Source organism: Odocoileus virginianus, chromosome 12, assembly GCF_023699985.2.
Source record: "Odocoileus virginianus isolate 20LAN1187 ecotype Illinois chromosome 12, Ovbor_1.2, whole genome shotgun sequence".
NCBI lineage: Eukaryota > Metazoa > Chordata > Mammalia > Artiodactyla > Cervidae > Odocoileus > Odocoileus virginianus.
This window is the reverse complement of record NC_069685.1, coordinates 6,121,090-6,137,439: the sequence shown is the minus strand read 5'-3', so window position 1 is coordinate 6,137,439 and position 16,350 is coordinate 6,121,090. Positions and strand designations below refer to the sequence as shown.

The 16,350-nt window shown below is 43.1% G+C and overlaps 1 protein-coding gene and 1 non-coding gene across 9 annotated transcripts in view; one reads left to right on the top strand and one right to left on the bottom strand.

The window, feature by feature from the left end:
* FHIP1A (FHF complex subunit HOOK interacting protein 1A) overlaps positions 1-16,350 on the top strand; it is a 399,036-nt gene that overhangs the window by 102,994 nt on the left and 279,692 nt on the right. The window lies entirely within an intron of this gene.
* On the bottom strand, positions 16,116-16,217 carry LOC139037890 (U6 spliceosomal RNA). The gene has a single exon (XR_011490841.1). It is a non-coding gene; the product is annotated as a U6 spliceosomal RNA (small nuclear RNA).

Below are 16,350 nucleotides of genomic sequence, written 5' to 3'. Positions count from 1 at the left end.
CACATTCCTTCCCCTTTCTCCTGCTGTCCTGCACTTATCTTCTAACATATTACAATTTACTTACTTATTTTGTGTATTGTTTATCACTTAACCTCCGAATAAGAACGTAAAGCTCCACGAAGGGCAGGGATCTCCGCTGAATTAGTTTTGACTCTCTTTGGCTGTGTCCCAAGATGTAGAGTAACGCCTGCCATTCAGTAAGTGTTTGTTGAATTGAATGGGAGTTTGCTGTCTTTTTTTTAAAGAGTAAAAAAAATTATGTATGTGGCTGCACTGCTTCTTCACTGCAGCACACAGGATCGTCAGTCATGTCAGACAGAATCTAGTTCTTTGACCGGGGATCAAACCCAGGCCCCCTGCACTGGGAGCATGGAGTCTTAGCCGCTGGTGGCTTAGCCAGTTAGCCAGCCCCCAGGGAAGTGCTCAGAAGCCTGCTGTCTTGAAAACTCTTCATACCCTTGGTTGTCTGGGCTTTCTGTTAAATCATGTTGGCCCCTCTTTCTTTTTTCCTTCTTGTTACTGAAGGTCCCTTCTATTGAGACCTGGGCTTCCCAGGTGGCATTTGTGATAAAACACTTGCCTGCCCATGTGGGAGACATTGCAGACAAGGGTTCAGTCCCTGGGTTGGGATAATCCCCTGGAGGAGGGCATGACAGCCCACTCCAGTGTTCTTAGCTGGAAAATCCCACGGACAGAGGAGCCTGGCAGGCTACAGTCCATAGGGTCACAAAGAGTTGGACATGACTGAAGCGACTCAGCACATCTAGCCCGAGGGTTTCAAACCACATACCCACCTGTTCCCCAGGTCGTTGCCTTTGTTACAGCCACATCTATAGCAGGAGTAACTTAGAGTCTCCCAGCTGTTCGTGGTTTGAAAAGCACTGTTGCACACACGGTCTCATCTGAAGTTGTTTTGTGTCGGGACAGCGCTGAGTCCATTAGGGCTGTCTTTCACCAGAGCATGCAGGTTAGTGAAGTTGCGTGCCATCAAGGGGTACAGCCATTTGCCAGTGTGTGCTGGGCACACTCTGCCCTTGGCTCTGCCCTTGCCGGCTTACAACCAAGGAGCGTGCCTCTTTGAGAGCAGCTCTGGCCTTCTTAGGAACAATCACTGTCTTGCTCAGAAGAGTGTATGTATGGTATAAGGCCCCCAAGTAGAGTGGAAACAGTGAGGAAGGAAAAAAAGAGTCAGGCAACACCAACACGTGTATGGGACACTTCTCATTGGAAAGCCCTTGGGTAGATGCTGGAAACAGTTGTTGCCTCGAACTTAGTTTAATAGAGTAGTTCCAGCAGCAATTGGACACAGAAGCATGGAATGGAGAACCTTGGCCTGAAGGATGCAGATCGTGTAGAGATGGGAACTGGTGATTTTTGGGTTCTCTGTCAGTAAATTGGTGTTCCTGTCCTCCTGGTCTGTCGTCACTGAGCTAAGAAGATGCAGCCATTTTCTTCCTAAAGGGCTTCTGTTCTTGCCTCCAAGCCATGGAGTGCTCAGTAACTATTAGTGTCTAATGATGACACAGGAATATTCCTCTGAGCAGTTGCAGAGCTGAAGGCGCGTCACACATCGACAGGCTCTCACAAATCTCCTTTTGCTGTTTTGAAATATCACCGCCAGGGGAGTTGTATACATCTTGTTCAGGCAGAGGGGTCTTAAATATTCATCCTTTTACCTCTTCCTTAAGAGGAATGCCAGCATTTCATCTTCAGGCTGCCAGTAGTAATTTTGGAGAAATTGGATTATAACTTTTCAAGGTACTTATTTTCATATAGCTCAGTTATTTATGCATCCATATATTAAAGTTATGCTTAATGATGAAGGGCATGTCCTTTGAGGTCAGTGGAGAGTCAGGGGTTAAATGGAGGTCTTTGGTGAGTTATCCTCTCTGGTAAGTTAATTAGCAAGTATTTATTGTTGTGGGAGGCAGCACGGGCGTGGTGGAGAGCAGGTGCAATTTGGACACATATCTGGTTCAGACCTCTGCTTTGCTATTTAATAATTGTGTCTCTGAACCTGTTACTTTCCTGTGCTGAACCTTAGCTTCTTTATGTTTTTGTGCTCAGTCGTGTCCAACTCTTTGCAGCCCCATGGACTGTAGCCTGCCAGGCTCCTCTGTCCATGGGATTCTCCAGGCAAGAATACTGGAGTGGGTTGCCATTTCATCCTCCAGGGGATCTTCCTGACCCAGGGATTAAACCTACATCTCCTGCGTCTCCTGTATTGGCATGTGGATTCTTTACTACTTGGGCCATCAGGGAAGCCCAAGTTTATAATGCTCCCCCCGGCCACCGTAGAAATTTTCCTTGAGGGTTAAATAAGATAACACATCTGAAATGCTTACCATGTAAGTATTAATCAATACATGGTAATTGTTATTTATGTACTAAATCTCTGTTAGCACTCTTCTAGGGATTGTTAGTGGGATTCTTTCAGAAGTTATGAGTTAATATGTCTACAAGGCCACAGAAGATGTTGACAGACATGTATCTGACATACAAAAAATTAGCACAGCTTGTGATTAAGTGTTATTTGTGCAGAAAGTAAGCATAAGAAACCAGAAATGTAGAGGTCACTGTGGTGGGGATCGTATTCAGATTCCTTTGGTTGTAAGTTGTAGAAATTTCAGCTATATGGAAAGGAAATTTATCGACTCACGTGGTCAAAGGCGTGAGAGAAGTGGAGGAGGTATTGGAAGCCAAAGCTGGAGGCCCCTATACCACTGAGCGTCTCCGTGTCTTTTCCCAACTTGTCCCTACTTCTCTCTGGGTCAGTTTTCTCCACGTGGCTGAGGGCATGGCTGCCCAGAAGTCAAGGATCACCCAGAAAGAGGGCCTGAGCTTTTAATCTACATCTCAGACTCCTGGGGCTGCCTCTGGTTGACCTCCCTTGGATGGTACCCTTTTCCCTGGGGCTGGCGGCACACGTTGTTTGGTAATCGGCAGCCCCATCTAGAAGCACATCGTTTGGGTGGGGAAAAGGAGCAGTCTCCTGAGAGAAGGACCGTGCCATTCTCGGAAGAAGGGTGGGCGCTGGATGCAGGAGCGGGAGCTGTGTTTCCTGCTGAGGGCAAAGAGGACAGCTTGAGCTGGTTGCCGGGAGAGCGCCAGGCGTACAGACACCGACCAGAGACACCAAAGTCCAGATGGGAGGATGGGTTGTATCAATGAAGCAGGGTCTGGCAGCCTCAGGCTGACTGGTTCGCAGGGCTTGGTTGAAGAGTTTGGGCTGATCTGATGGGGCGTAAATCCTGAGAATTGACATCAGATCGACACAGTCATGTTGGGTCCTGCCTTTTGTTCTTTAAAAATAGGTTTCATATTGTAGGTGGAGTATTTGAACTGGTAACTTGAGGACTAAGTGGAGTGCCCTTGAGAAGTTACACTCATTGAGTCAGACCAGGGTAGTCTTTATAGTCAAGAGGCGGATATCTGTCCTGATACTACCTTAAAAAGATGTTATCAAGCACTTACCTTACTTCTCCTGTTTTTTTTTTTTTTAAAACCAACGCTGTATTTCAGGGGAACCAACAAGTGGTTTGGACAAAAACCTGATTTTTAGAATTCCAACTCATAAGTGCAGAAGGAATGACATAATGAAATAACAACCTGGGGAATGATTGTCAGTGACACCTGAAACTTAGGTCAAAGGGTACTTGGAAACTTTATACTTGATAACATCAGACAGAGGATCCCTGTGCCCACCGATTGGTGTTAACATCACAAAAAGAGAAAAAAGTAAATGTGTGCCCCCTAATTGGATAAAATAGGAAATATGTAGAAACATTTGACATTTCTTATCAAAAACCTGAATATGATTCTGATCAAGATTTTGTCTCTAATTGCTAGTTTATAAGAAGCACAGGAAAAGGGGGACCATGTTTAAAAATACTGTGGAGGTGTGATCAGCCAAATCCAGAATGTAGATATTACTGCAGAACAAGTTATTTTGTTTGTTCAGTAAATAAATGGCAAGAAAAACAAAGAAGGAAGAGCTATTATTTTTTTCCTCAAAGTCAGTGTCAGATAAGTGTTTTTATTTATTTTTTTATATTTTAAAAAGTTGCCTTGAGACTTAAGAGACATAAGTATTTTTGTATCTTGGTTTGGCTAAATCACCACAAAGTTATAAATTATAAATATGAAATTGAGATAATTTGGGAAATTTGAACTCTGGATTTAGACACATTAAAGGACTTTAACAAAGGGAATGATCATGGTGTTATTTTTAAAAAGTATTTCTTAAATATACATAATGAAACAATTTTAAGTCTGTACAATATTGTATTAGTTTCCTATGACTATGGTAACATTTCCACAGACTGGGTGGATTGAGCAACAGACATTATTCTCTCAGTTCTGGACGCTCGAAGTCTAAAATCAAGGAGTAGGCAAGGCCATGGTCCCTGTGCAATGCTGGGGGAGGATTGTTCTTCTCTGGAGCTGTCCTTGGTCTGAGACTGCGTCTGTCTGCCCCGCCTCACGTGGCTTTCTCCCCTTGGTGTGTCTGTGTCCTGTCTCTGCTACCTCTTTCCTATAAGGATACATGGGCTTGCATTTTAGGACTTACTTGGATGATCCAAGATGAATTCCCTCTTAAGATTGAAAGTTATAGCTATATTTTTCCCCCTATATAAACTAATATTCAGAGCATCTGGGGATTGGGAAGTGACATATCTTCGTGGGCCATTTTTTTCTTGTCTCAGATATGATGTGTGATTTGGGCCATGCCTTAAGGCGTGTGAGATCTGAGTTTCCTGACGAGGGATTAAACCTGGGCTCCCTGCAGTGAAAGCACGGAGTCTTAACCACTGGACTACCATGGAAGTCCTGAATTTTGCTTTAAACAATCCAGCAGAGGCAAGAAGTGGGAAAGGCAGGTTGTGAATAGCTATACATTGTTAATTGCTGACCTGAGTGAGGGTAGCTCATCATACATAAAAACAAACAGAACAGGTAAATCAAAATGCCTTAGTGTTAATTCCTTTCAGAATTTGGAACGTACCGTATCAAGCCCTGATAAATAAAATCTTCATTTTTTTTCTGTTCTTAAAACTTAGATATTAGGGAATTCCCTGATGGTCCAGTGGTTCGGACTCTGCACTTTCACTGCTGAGGGCCTGGGTTCGATCCCTGATTGGGGAGCTGAGATCTCACAAGCTGCAATGTGGGGCCAAAAAAAAAAAAAAAAGAAAAAATTATATATGAGATGTCTAATATCCTCGTTAATCCTTCAAGTTGTCACTACTTTTTCGGACATACTTGTTTGCACTTCTTAAGAAAAGTAAGGGGTGAGTGAATATCCCTTCACCTGGAATACAGAAATTGTAAGGCCTGAGTCTTATATAAAAACCCACTTTACTCTTCCTCACTAAAATACTGGTGAGTGCAGGAAGCAACCATCAGCTTGGGAAACTCATGGGCCATGTGACTTATCATGACACCTTTGTCAAGCAGGTAAAATCACGAAAGGGTCAGCCTTTTTACTGTAGGGCTCCTCTTTCAACTGTGTTTTAATGTGGTCATAAAATGTCCAGGTGAGCAGCAAACTTGGCATATCGAGTACACTGGCATAGGTCAATAGGAATAAATATTTTTCTGTGAGATACTTTTTTAGTTTTGTAAGGCTTGAGATTTTAATTCTTAATTCTAATCTACTTTGTTTTTCCTGAAAAGTAAAAGATAATGAGATTTTTCATGATTTCTCTTCTTTACCTCTGTGCTGGGAAGATTCCAAGGCGTACATTTAAAAACAACCACAAAGAGCTGTTGTTGCATATCAAAAGTTAAATTTCTGTGTGCCCAATTCAGCTTAAGTGTGTTATAAAGTATAATGACTGTCAAGACTGTGTTTTAGGTGATTCAGGTTACTTCACATATACTTTTGTTGCTTAACAGTTTTTCTTAAGGAAGGAAACAGAAATTCCTATGCAGAGTCTGCAGTCAAATAATGTCTGGGTGGTGGCTTAAGTCGCCCAAAGCAGCATTTTTAAATGTGCATTTAGCCTTTAGAAGTCAGTTTATCAACATGCTGTAGTTTTATATTCTTTCTTCAGTGATTTTTTTTTTTATTGAATCTGTTTCTTTCCAAGTTAAAAACTGTATTTTCAAGGAGTGGTGTAGAATCTAGTTGCAAAATCTCAAAGTTAGACTGTCTTTTTTTTTTTTTTAAAGCTCATGGCATTAGACTTTAGCTGGTACATTTGTTGTTGATATACGAGACTACTAAAACCCGATTTCCTCCTTTATGTTTGTTCTGAGTATGGCCCACACTGGCCTGTGTACATCAAACACAAGAACATGTGGCAAATTCAGTACCAAATTTGACTTTTTGTGTGTTCACAGAGTTTATAAGGCTGATTACCTTTTGAACTTTATATCATCTTAAGGGGGCTTCCCAGGTGGCTCAGTGGTAAAGAATCTGCTTGCAATGCAGGAGATTCAGGAGATACAGGTTTGATCCCTGAGTTGGGAAGATCCCCTGGAGAAGAAAATGGGGCAATCCTATGAGCTTTTCTAAAGGAGGTGTAAATTTTACCTGGAATAAGATATGCTTCAAGAAAGGTAACCTGAGGAAGTTATTCTTGCCTCAGGAAGTTATTCTTGCCTCACTCCAGTATTCTTGCCTAGAAATGTTCATGGACAGAGGAGCCTGGTGGGCTACAGTCCATGGAGTTGCAAAGAGTCAGACACAACTGAGCATGCACTACCACACAGACAAACACGAGTGAACTTTTGGCTGACCCAGTACATTGCTATGATGTGGTAACTAACCCTGGCCTACTGGAAAGCTGTAGTTTTTTGGAGGGTATGGATTAGAAGTAGCATATCATTGTAGGATAGATATAAAAATGACTTTTCCATGTGGGTGAAATCATTCAGTTCAGTGCAGTTCAGTTGCTCAGTTGTGTCCAACTCTTTGTGACCCCCATGGACTGCAGCACACCAGGCTTCCCTGTCCATCAGGGAATTATCAGGGAACCAGTGAAATCATTGGTGAAAGAATAGATTTAAATCACTGCAAGCCTCTTGGACATTCTGGTTGCTTACTAAATGGTTTATTATAAAACTTGATGATGATTGTTAAATCTCTCATCCATTCCTTCCTTTTAAAGTTGTAAAATCACCTGATTTATGTACCCTGTAATAAAAGAGAAATGATGTATGGAAATCATTGAGATAATGTTTTACATTTCACTTGATATAGTATCATGAGACTCTGTTCTGCGTTTTTTAGTGTGTTTTTGTGCAAGAAAAATATTTACTCAGTAATAAGGTATGGGTTCTTTTATTACCCAGGTGCAACTCAGTTTTTCAGGAACACACATTTTTACATCAAATGAAATACTTCTTAAGTCTTGTTTTTCTCTTTGCTATTTTTTTCTTTATATAAAAGAAGATAAAATATGCGGCACTAGATTGAAAAAGAACTCTGACATTTGCGTTATGTGTTTTGGTTTGCAACTGATTAGCAAATAAGGAATTCTTAGGCAAAACGAAAGTATTATATTTGAGTAAATAACAAATACAGAGTACCATCCTAATTTTTGTTCCTTTTATATCCAGTGCCTCTCAAATCCACTGCTTTCTCTCATCTGTGTTATCTCCACCCTCTCTTGTAGATTATTACAATATCTTCTTAACTGGTCTTCCTGCTTCTCTTCTGTCCACTCTCCAGTTGGTTCTTTACTCCAGCCTTGGTGATATTAAATAATGTTGATTTTATGGTGTCTCTTTCCCATCCTCCTTCCCATTTGAGAGTCCACTTGAGGCCTCTCATCACTCTTCAAGTAAGTGAAGATCCTTAATGTGTGCCAGGCTCTGTGGAGTCTAGCCGACTACCTTGCCAGCCTCATCCTGGACCATTCTCTCAGTAGCATTGAGACACTTCTCGATGCTAGTATTCTCACTAGTATTCATGCAAAACTAGTATTCCCTCAGTGCTAGTATTCTCACTAGTATTCATGCAAAACGAGTATTCCCTCAGTGCTAGTATTCTCACTAGTATTCCCCCAGTGCTAGTATTCTCACTAGTATTCCCTCAGTGCTAGTATTCTCACTAGTATTCATGCAAAACGAGTATTCCCTCAGTGCTAGTATTCTCACTAGTATTCATGCAAAACTAGTATTCCCTCAGTGCTAGTATTCTCACTAGTATTCATGCAAAACGAGTATTCCCTCAGTGCTAGTATTCTCACTAGTATTCCCTCAGTGCTAGTATTCTCACTAGTATTCATGCAAAACTAGTATTCCCTCAGTGCTAGTATTCTCACTAGTATTCTTGCAGTGCTAGTATTCTTACTCGCATTCCCTCCATGCTAGTATCCTCACTCGTATTGAAGTAGTGCTTTAGCACTGCAGTCTTTCTTTCATTTCTTAATATGCCCATACTATTCAAAAAACCAAACAAACCACAGAGCCTTTGCACACACTGTTCCTGGTACTTGAAACGTCATTCTCCTCTACTCCACCCAGTCTCCATACCTTTCCCCATGTAGTGTTTTTTGTTTAACTAGTTAACTGCTGATTATCTTCAGTTCAGATGACATCTCTGGACTTCCATGGTGGATGAGAATCTGGCCACCAGTGCAGGGGACATAGGTTTGATCCCTGGTCTGGAAAGTTCCCACATGCCGTGGAGGAGCTAAGCCCGTGTACCACGACTCCTGAATCCTGAACTCCTGGAGCCTATGCTCTGCCATAAGAGAAGTCACTGAAATGAGAATCCTGAGCACAGCTAGAGAGTAGCCCCCTGCTTGCTGCAACTAGAAAAAGTCTATACACAGCAACAAAAGACCTAGCACAGCCAAAACAAAAAACTACATCTCCTTAGAAAGCCTCTTTACCCCAGCTGGGCCTCACTATATATAGCCTAGGCCCACGATAGAACCCCTCCTGCCCAGGTTGCTCTGTTTGCAAACTGACACTTAGATGATTCCAGTGTCCCTTGCTCCTTGGAAAAACAGCTATGACAAACCTAGACAGTGTATTGAAAAGCAGAGACATCACTTTGCCAACAAAGGTTCATATAGTCAAAGCTATGGTTTTCTCAGTGGTCATGTATGGATGTGAGAGTTGAACCAGAAAGAAGGCTGAGTGCTGAAGAATTGATGCTTTCTAATTGTGGTGCTGGAGAAGACTCTTGACAGCAAGAAGATCAAACCAGTTAATCCTAAAGGAAATCAATCCTGAATATTCATTGGAAGGGCTGATGCTGAAGCTGATGCTCCAGTACCTTGGCCACCTGATGTGAAGAGTCAACTCATTGGAAAAGACCCTGATGCTGGGAAAGATTGAAGGTGAAAGGAAGAGTGGATGACAGAGGATGAGATGGTTGGATGGCATCACTGACCCAGTGAACATGACTTTGAGCCAACTCCAGGAGATAGTGAAGGACAAAGAGGCCTGGCGTGCCGCAGTCAAGGGGTCACAAAGAGTCAGACGTGACTAGCGACTGAACAACAACGGTGTCCCCGAAACTGCTCTGCTTGACCAGGAACCCAGGAAGTATAACTAGTCAGTCAGTCCACAAGCACCAGGTCAACTCTGAGACTCCCCACTCCATACAAGGGTGACTGCGTGGCCCTGGGTGTCACTGATGTTTTCTGTTTTTCCCTTCCTTGTTCTTTATTCTTTATCCTGTGAAAGCTTCCAGGCTTCTGCCCCATTTTACAGTTTCCACAGGGAGACTGTCCACTTCATGAAGTGTTAAATAAAGTTTGTTTGTATCATCTCATTGTCTTCTTTAGTAATTTTTAATAGGTTTTTTTGCATCACCCTATGTCTTTTTCTTTTCTCCCTTTGGATTGACTTAATGGTTATAATTTGTGTGCTTCTGTAAATCGTCTTCATGAGGCAGGTGGAGAGGCCTGCTCACCATTATCTCCCCAGGACTTAGCACAGTATTTGGCAGATATTTAGGATCACTGTAAATATTTGTTGAATGAATGAATAACGTGAAAAAATGGAAGCAGAGATAGCTGTTACCTAATTAAGTGAATGTACAATCCCGATACTAAAGACATCCTAAAAAGTGAAACATGCTCTTCAAAGAAGTCATCTAGGGAGGTTGCCTGCTTATCCCATAGCTGCTGCTCTTAGAAGGGGAATTTGGAATAGTTTTAAAGAATCATCTTTGGAAGTAGTTTTTAAGCCACATTAAAAAAAGCACTTGTTCTTTTGATTAAAAATAATATCCAGCTCAGTGATTCCCTTTATTTTTTAAATGTATTTCCAGCTCACAGATCTCAACTTCCACTTTCAAAGACCCAGATTTGTCACAGTTGAAGTTTTCAAAAAGGTGTTATATACGTGAAGGCAGCCTTAGAAGAGTTGCTGCTAAGACATCTTGAGCATTGGCGGGCATTTTTGTGATGAGCATGTAGTCTTTGAAGGGACTAATATTCCTGTAGACGTGTGGACTTTGGTGTCTTGTTAACTTTAATGAAGTTGCTCTTGATGCTGTAAGGATGCCTCACTTTTGCTTCTGGCAGTGAGGACGGGGGTTACAGTTTACTCTCGTCGTTCACTTCATCCTGGTGCCTCCCATCCTCCATGGGCAAAATACGTCTTGCAATTTTTTTTGTTTTATACCAGTAAGTATTATAATAGGGAATTGAATGAACTATTATCAAGTGTTTTAAATTCCTTAGATGTTGAGTTCTTTGTTTAGGAAAAGTCCCTGTTAGTGTGAAACATCTCAGAACTGCGACTACATTCTTCCACTGAAAAGTATCAGGGGTTCTTGCCAACTTCTGCTATTCAAGATTATTCAATATTTTTGTTAATTTATCTTTTAGCCACCATGCATGCATGCATGCTTAGTTGCTTCAGTCGTGTCTGACTCTTTGTGACCCCATGGACTGTAGCTTGCCAGACTCCTCTGACTATAGGATTTTCCAAGCAAGAATACTGGAGTTGGTTGCCATGCCCTCCTCCAGGGGATCTTCCTGATGCTGGGATCAAACATACATGTCCTGTATTGCAGGCAGATTTTTTTACCCCTGAGCCACGGGGGAAGACCTTAGCCACTATCACTTAACAATTTTCAGGAGACTTAAATTCAATCCCTAGGTCAGGAAGATCCCCCAGAGGAGGAAATGACAACCTACTCCAGTATTCTTGCCTGGGAAATCCCATGGACAGAGGAGCCTGGTGGCTGCAGCCCACGGGGTTGCAAAAGAGTCGGGCATGACGGAGCGTCGGAGTGCACATGCACTTATTGCCCCTTTGCTTCCTGATTTTGGAAGGAAGTCGCTCTGTGTACTCTCTCTCTTTCTAACACTTTAAATTGGCATGGATTTTTAAGTGGGAGTAACTGAGTTAAAGTAACATGTTTGTGATTTGAATCTCTGGGAAGGCTTTGGAGACACTGACCTGATGACTGCAGCTGTTAAAGGTGATCTTAGAGCAGGACGTTTGTCACAGCTCCATTCGGGCCGCCGTGAGCGCTGTGCTTTTTGCTCATTCACTTTTGAGAAAATGCAGTCAACTCAGCGTGGCGTGGGTGCTCTCGGAAGAGTGAACAGCTCTGCAAGCTCACAGGGTGGCAAGCCTCAGCTCCGCGGCTGGGAACAAAAGTTCTATCGACCTTATATTCTCGAGTGTTCTTGTTTTCCCCTGAGCACCAGAGAGTTGGCTTTCATTTGCATTTTGTTGGGTTTACTACTTGCCAGTAAGGGCGTACATTTTCATATTGCTTCTGTGCTGGCAGCATTTATTTATGCAAATATAGTTTTGTGCCTCCAATACCAATATTTTCTGTGCCTAGCAATAGTATCAAAATTTGTTAGAGAATGCTCTTTTGAATTTGGTCTTTTAAAGGGTGATTCTATGCTAACTGTCTTCTGTGGCAGTTCATTCCTTTTTATTAAATGAGGATCTTAGAAAAAGACCATTTAATGGTTGTACAGAATACTCACTGTGTTCTCTGCCTGTCTGTGTGAATCTCAGTGAATCCCATCTTGACTGAGTCATAACCTCATACCTGATCAGTGACAGTCATCTGTTTGAGTGCTGGCTAACCACTCCCCACCTCCCAACAGAACTGTCCCCCAGAGGGATTTGAGTGCATTTTGATTGAGATGCACTTACATTAGCATTAAGCTCTTTATTATTGTTTTCAAGACTAAATCATCCCACCTTAAGCTGGGGTCATGTTACTGTGTACTGTGTTTAATGGGTACAGTTCTTGTTCTCATCACTTATCTGATTGCTGTGCTGTTTCCTCTGTGGTCAAGAGAAGTGTCCTTCAGGTGAGGGAGTGTCATCCTGGGACATCATGAGGCTGTGGCTCCAGGAAGTCTTAGGATGATGGCAGTCTTGTGCTCAAGTCGCCTGTGCTTGCAGGATGAGTTCTGAAGGACTGCAGGGTGTGAGCATTGATGGAGAATTAGTGCCTCGCAAAGAAAGTCCCCTAGGGCCTGCCCAGTGGCTCAGAGCTAAAGAATCCACCTGCCAAGGCAGGAGACACGGGTTTGATCCCTGCGCCGGGAAGAGGCCCTGGAGGGGGAGATGGCAGCCCACTCCAGTGTTCTTGCCTGGAGAATCCCATGGACAGAGGAGCCTTCTGGGCTACAGTCCGTGCGGTCACAGAGGGTCAGACACGACTGAGCGACTGAGCGCCCACACACGAACAAAGCCTGTACTGTTTTAAATAATGACCCTCTCATGTTCAGAGAATATATATGAAGATTTTCTAACGTGAGTTAGAGCCATTTAAGACTGATAAAGAAGGGGTAGTAGAGGACTTAGGACAGGCTGTTCACTTAGCTGTGAAGTGAATAGACTGCTCTGCATGAGAGGGCCTCCTGGCCTTTGAAGGAGGAAGCTGAAGTGAAGAGAGGTTAAATAGTGCGCTCAGAGTCACGCAGGTGAACAGAAACAGAGGCGGGACCATTCTGACAGCACCGCTGGCCATCTTCCCTCTGCAGGGTGGTCTTTCCCCTGGCATCCTGTGTCATAAGAAATAAAACGAGTTGTATTTTATTTATTTTTTGGTTGCACCGCACAGCATGTGGAATCTTAGTTCTCCGACCAGGGATCAAACCTGTGCCCCCTGCATTGGAAGCACAGAGACTTAACCACTGGATCACCAGGGAAGTCCCCTGATTCTCCTTTATTGACAAGATGAAACAAATTCAGATTTAGAACATGAAAGCTTAAGTAATGTATTAATTGAGTAAATCATGTGTTCAGAAATCTATCAAGGACTTCATATGTGTAAAGCACCATGTGTGTTAGTTGCTCAGGTTGTGTTGCTCAGGTTGTGTCCAACTGTTTGTGACCTCTTGGACTGTAGCCCACCAGACTCCTTTGTCCATGGAATTCTCCAGGCAAGAATATTCAGTTCAGTTCGGTTCAGTCGCTCAGTCGTGTCTGACTCTTTGTGACCCCATGAATCGCAGCACGCCAGGCCTCCCTGTCCATCACAAACTCCCAGAGTTTACTCAAACTCATGCCCATGGAGTCGGTGATGCCATCCAGCCATCTCATCCTCTGTCGTCCCCTTCTCCTCCTGCCCCCAGTCCCTCCAAGCATCAGGGTCTTTTCCATTGAGTCAACTCTTCTCATGAGGTGGCCAAAGTATTGGAGTTTCAGCTTCAGCATCAGTCCTTCCACTGAACACCCAGGACTGATCTCCTTTAGGATGGACTGGTTGGATCTCCTTGCAGTCCAAGGGACTCTCAAGAGTCTTCTCCAACACCACAGTTCAAAAGCATCAACTTTTTGGCGCTCAGCTTTATTCACAGTCCAACTCTCACATCCATACATGACCACTGGAAAAACCATAGCCTTGACCAGACCACCCAGGGGATCTTCCTGACCCAGGGATCAAACCCAGATCTCCTGCATTGCAGATGGATTCTTTACCATCTGAGGCAATGGGTTTCCTATAAAGCACCAAGCTAGGAGCCAGAGTAGGATATCAAGATCACCCAGCTGTCAGAGCTTGTAAAATATGTTTAATAATAACTTTGATATACAAGACAGAATTCATTCAACAGACTTTGGGGGAGGGTCACTGTGGTGTTCTAGGACTGACCTAGACACTTAGAATCATTCAGCTGTTTATCAATTCATGTTTAGCCTTGAATCACCTAGTCTGTGCCCGGCACTGTTGTAAATGCTGGGAAGAAAAGCGCGAACTCTGTGTTCTCACTTGGTACGTTCTAGTGGGAGAGACACATAATAAACAAGCAAGAGAAGACTTGTTCTGCAGGGAGTGGAGCTTGGATGGTCTGCAGATAGCTGCCTACGTTAGATTGCAGAGATAAATGATTTGATCCTTGCCCTGGAGGAGGCTGATGCGTAAACAGTGAACTACAGTAGAATCAATATGTGCAGTGGTTCATGTAGGAGCGAAATGCTGTGGGTGACTGGAGGGATATGAAACCTGAGGGACGGCAGGGAGCTGCCCAAACCAGATGTGTGTTTGGGATGAGGCTTGTGGAGCAGCCTGAAGCATAGGCTAGATAGGGAGGGACTGAGGATAGGGTGTGCTAATTCCTCTCTGGGCCAACAGCCCTCGACAAGTGCAGGACAAGTGCAGGATGACAGAGAGGAGGAAGCGTTACTTCTCACAGAGAGAAGTACAGAAGGCTTCCTGAGGGAGGTGACATTTCAGCTTGATCCTTAAATATGCAAATGTGAAGGGAAGGGCCCCTTTTGGATATACAACCATGAACAAAAGGGAAGATCCAGCTTCTAGCAGGAGTGGCTAGACTTAAGGGCTTATAGACTGCCTGGAGCATGAGCTATGTGAGAAAAAAGGCCATGGGGGCTTAAGTAGACAGATTTGCTTCAGGTAAGCGGAGAGAACCTGTTACAAGTTTCTTTCTTTCTTTATTTTTAAGTGGACTGACAGAGTCACAACCTTAGGAACATTCTTCTGCAGTCGCATATATAATAAATTGGAGTGGAGAGAGAGAGAGCTGGGAGATAATTCAGGAAGGCATGTGATCTGATGGCCCTGAGGTATTGGGGATATGATCTAGAAAAGTGGGCTTGGGACTGGATTAGAGAATGTGGACAGGTAGAATAGTAAGGCAGACTACTGATCGGATGTGGGTCGTTAAGGAAAAGGGAGGAGAAAACTGATTGCAAGGATGTAAGCCCAGATCACTAAGAGGATAGGATTTTTTTTGCAGGGGGGCGGGGGGCAAGGGAGGGCACACTATAAGGAATGCAGAATCTTTGTTCCTCAACCAGAGATCAAACCTGTGCCCTCTGCAGTGGAAGCACAGAGTCTTAACCTCTGGACTGCCAGGAAAGTCCCAAGGATAGGGTTTTTATGACAAGCTGAGGGTGACAGAAGGAAAAATGTGTTTGAGAGGTCAGATAACTTAGATTAGTTTGGGACTTGTGGAGTTGGTACTGGTGGGGTAGTTGGTACTTGAGGTAGAAATGTCAGATAAGTAAATGAAGATAATACTTTAGCTCTGGGTTAGAAGGTGTAGGTTGGAATGGTAATAGAAAGTGAAAGTGAAAAGTGGTTCCATTTGTGGGCTAGATCACAGTGACCAGGGACTGACTTGCTCAAAGAAAGGGGGTGATGATGGACACTTAGGAGCATCATAATTTTGGTGATTTATTTTAATTTTTGTTCTTGCACTTTAGTGCTAATAATCTCCTAAACTACACTGGTTGGACTTCCAGCTTTTTACTCTAAGCTCAGTCCACCATGTTGCTGGGAAAATTTGGGCTCCTGGGCTGTATGATCTTGATTCCATTGTAGAATTTTGTTTTAATCTGGGACAACATTAAAAAAAGACACAAAAACAAAACCACCTTTGTGACCGTATTTGCAATATTGGGAAATTTTTCCATCATGTCTTTCTGTGTCTCCTAGAGCAGCTGTTTTATAGCAAGTGTTCGGAAACAGCTTTGCTTCCCTGGAGGAGTGGAAATGTTTGTTCCTCATAGAAAATCATATAACTGATTACATTTACTTTTTAATCTTGGCTGCTAGGAAGCACTCAGATTCCCTGCTTACCTGTAGTCACTGTGTAGGACTCAAATAGGTCTCCATATCTGAGTTCTATATCAGTATCTCTTATGCCAGGCACAGTCGTCATTTTCTTCTCTAAGTTATGCATTCCTTGGTCATGAGTCTTTAAAAATATCACTGTTTCACACATTTGCGTGGCACCCCTGTGCAGGGGTCATGCTAATCTCTGGATTGTTCCAGTTTTACTGTATGTGTTTCCCAAGTGAGCTTTGCTTGGTCATGATTTTTAATTTCCTTCTGTAATGCGTATATTTCTCAGACCATCTCAGAGTCTTTGTAGAATGAGATGTGCAGGTGTGCTAAGTTGCTTTAGTCATGCCCAACTCTGTGTGACCCCATGG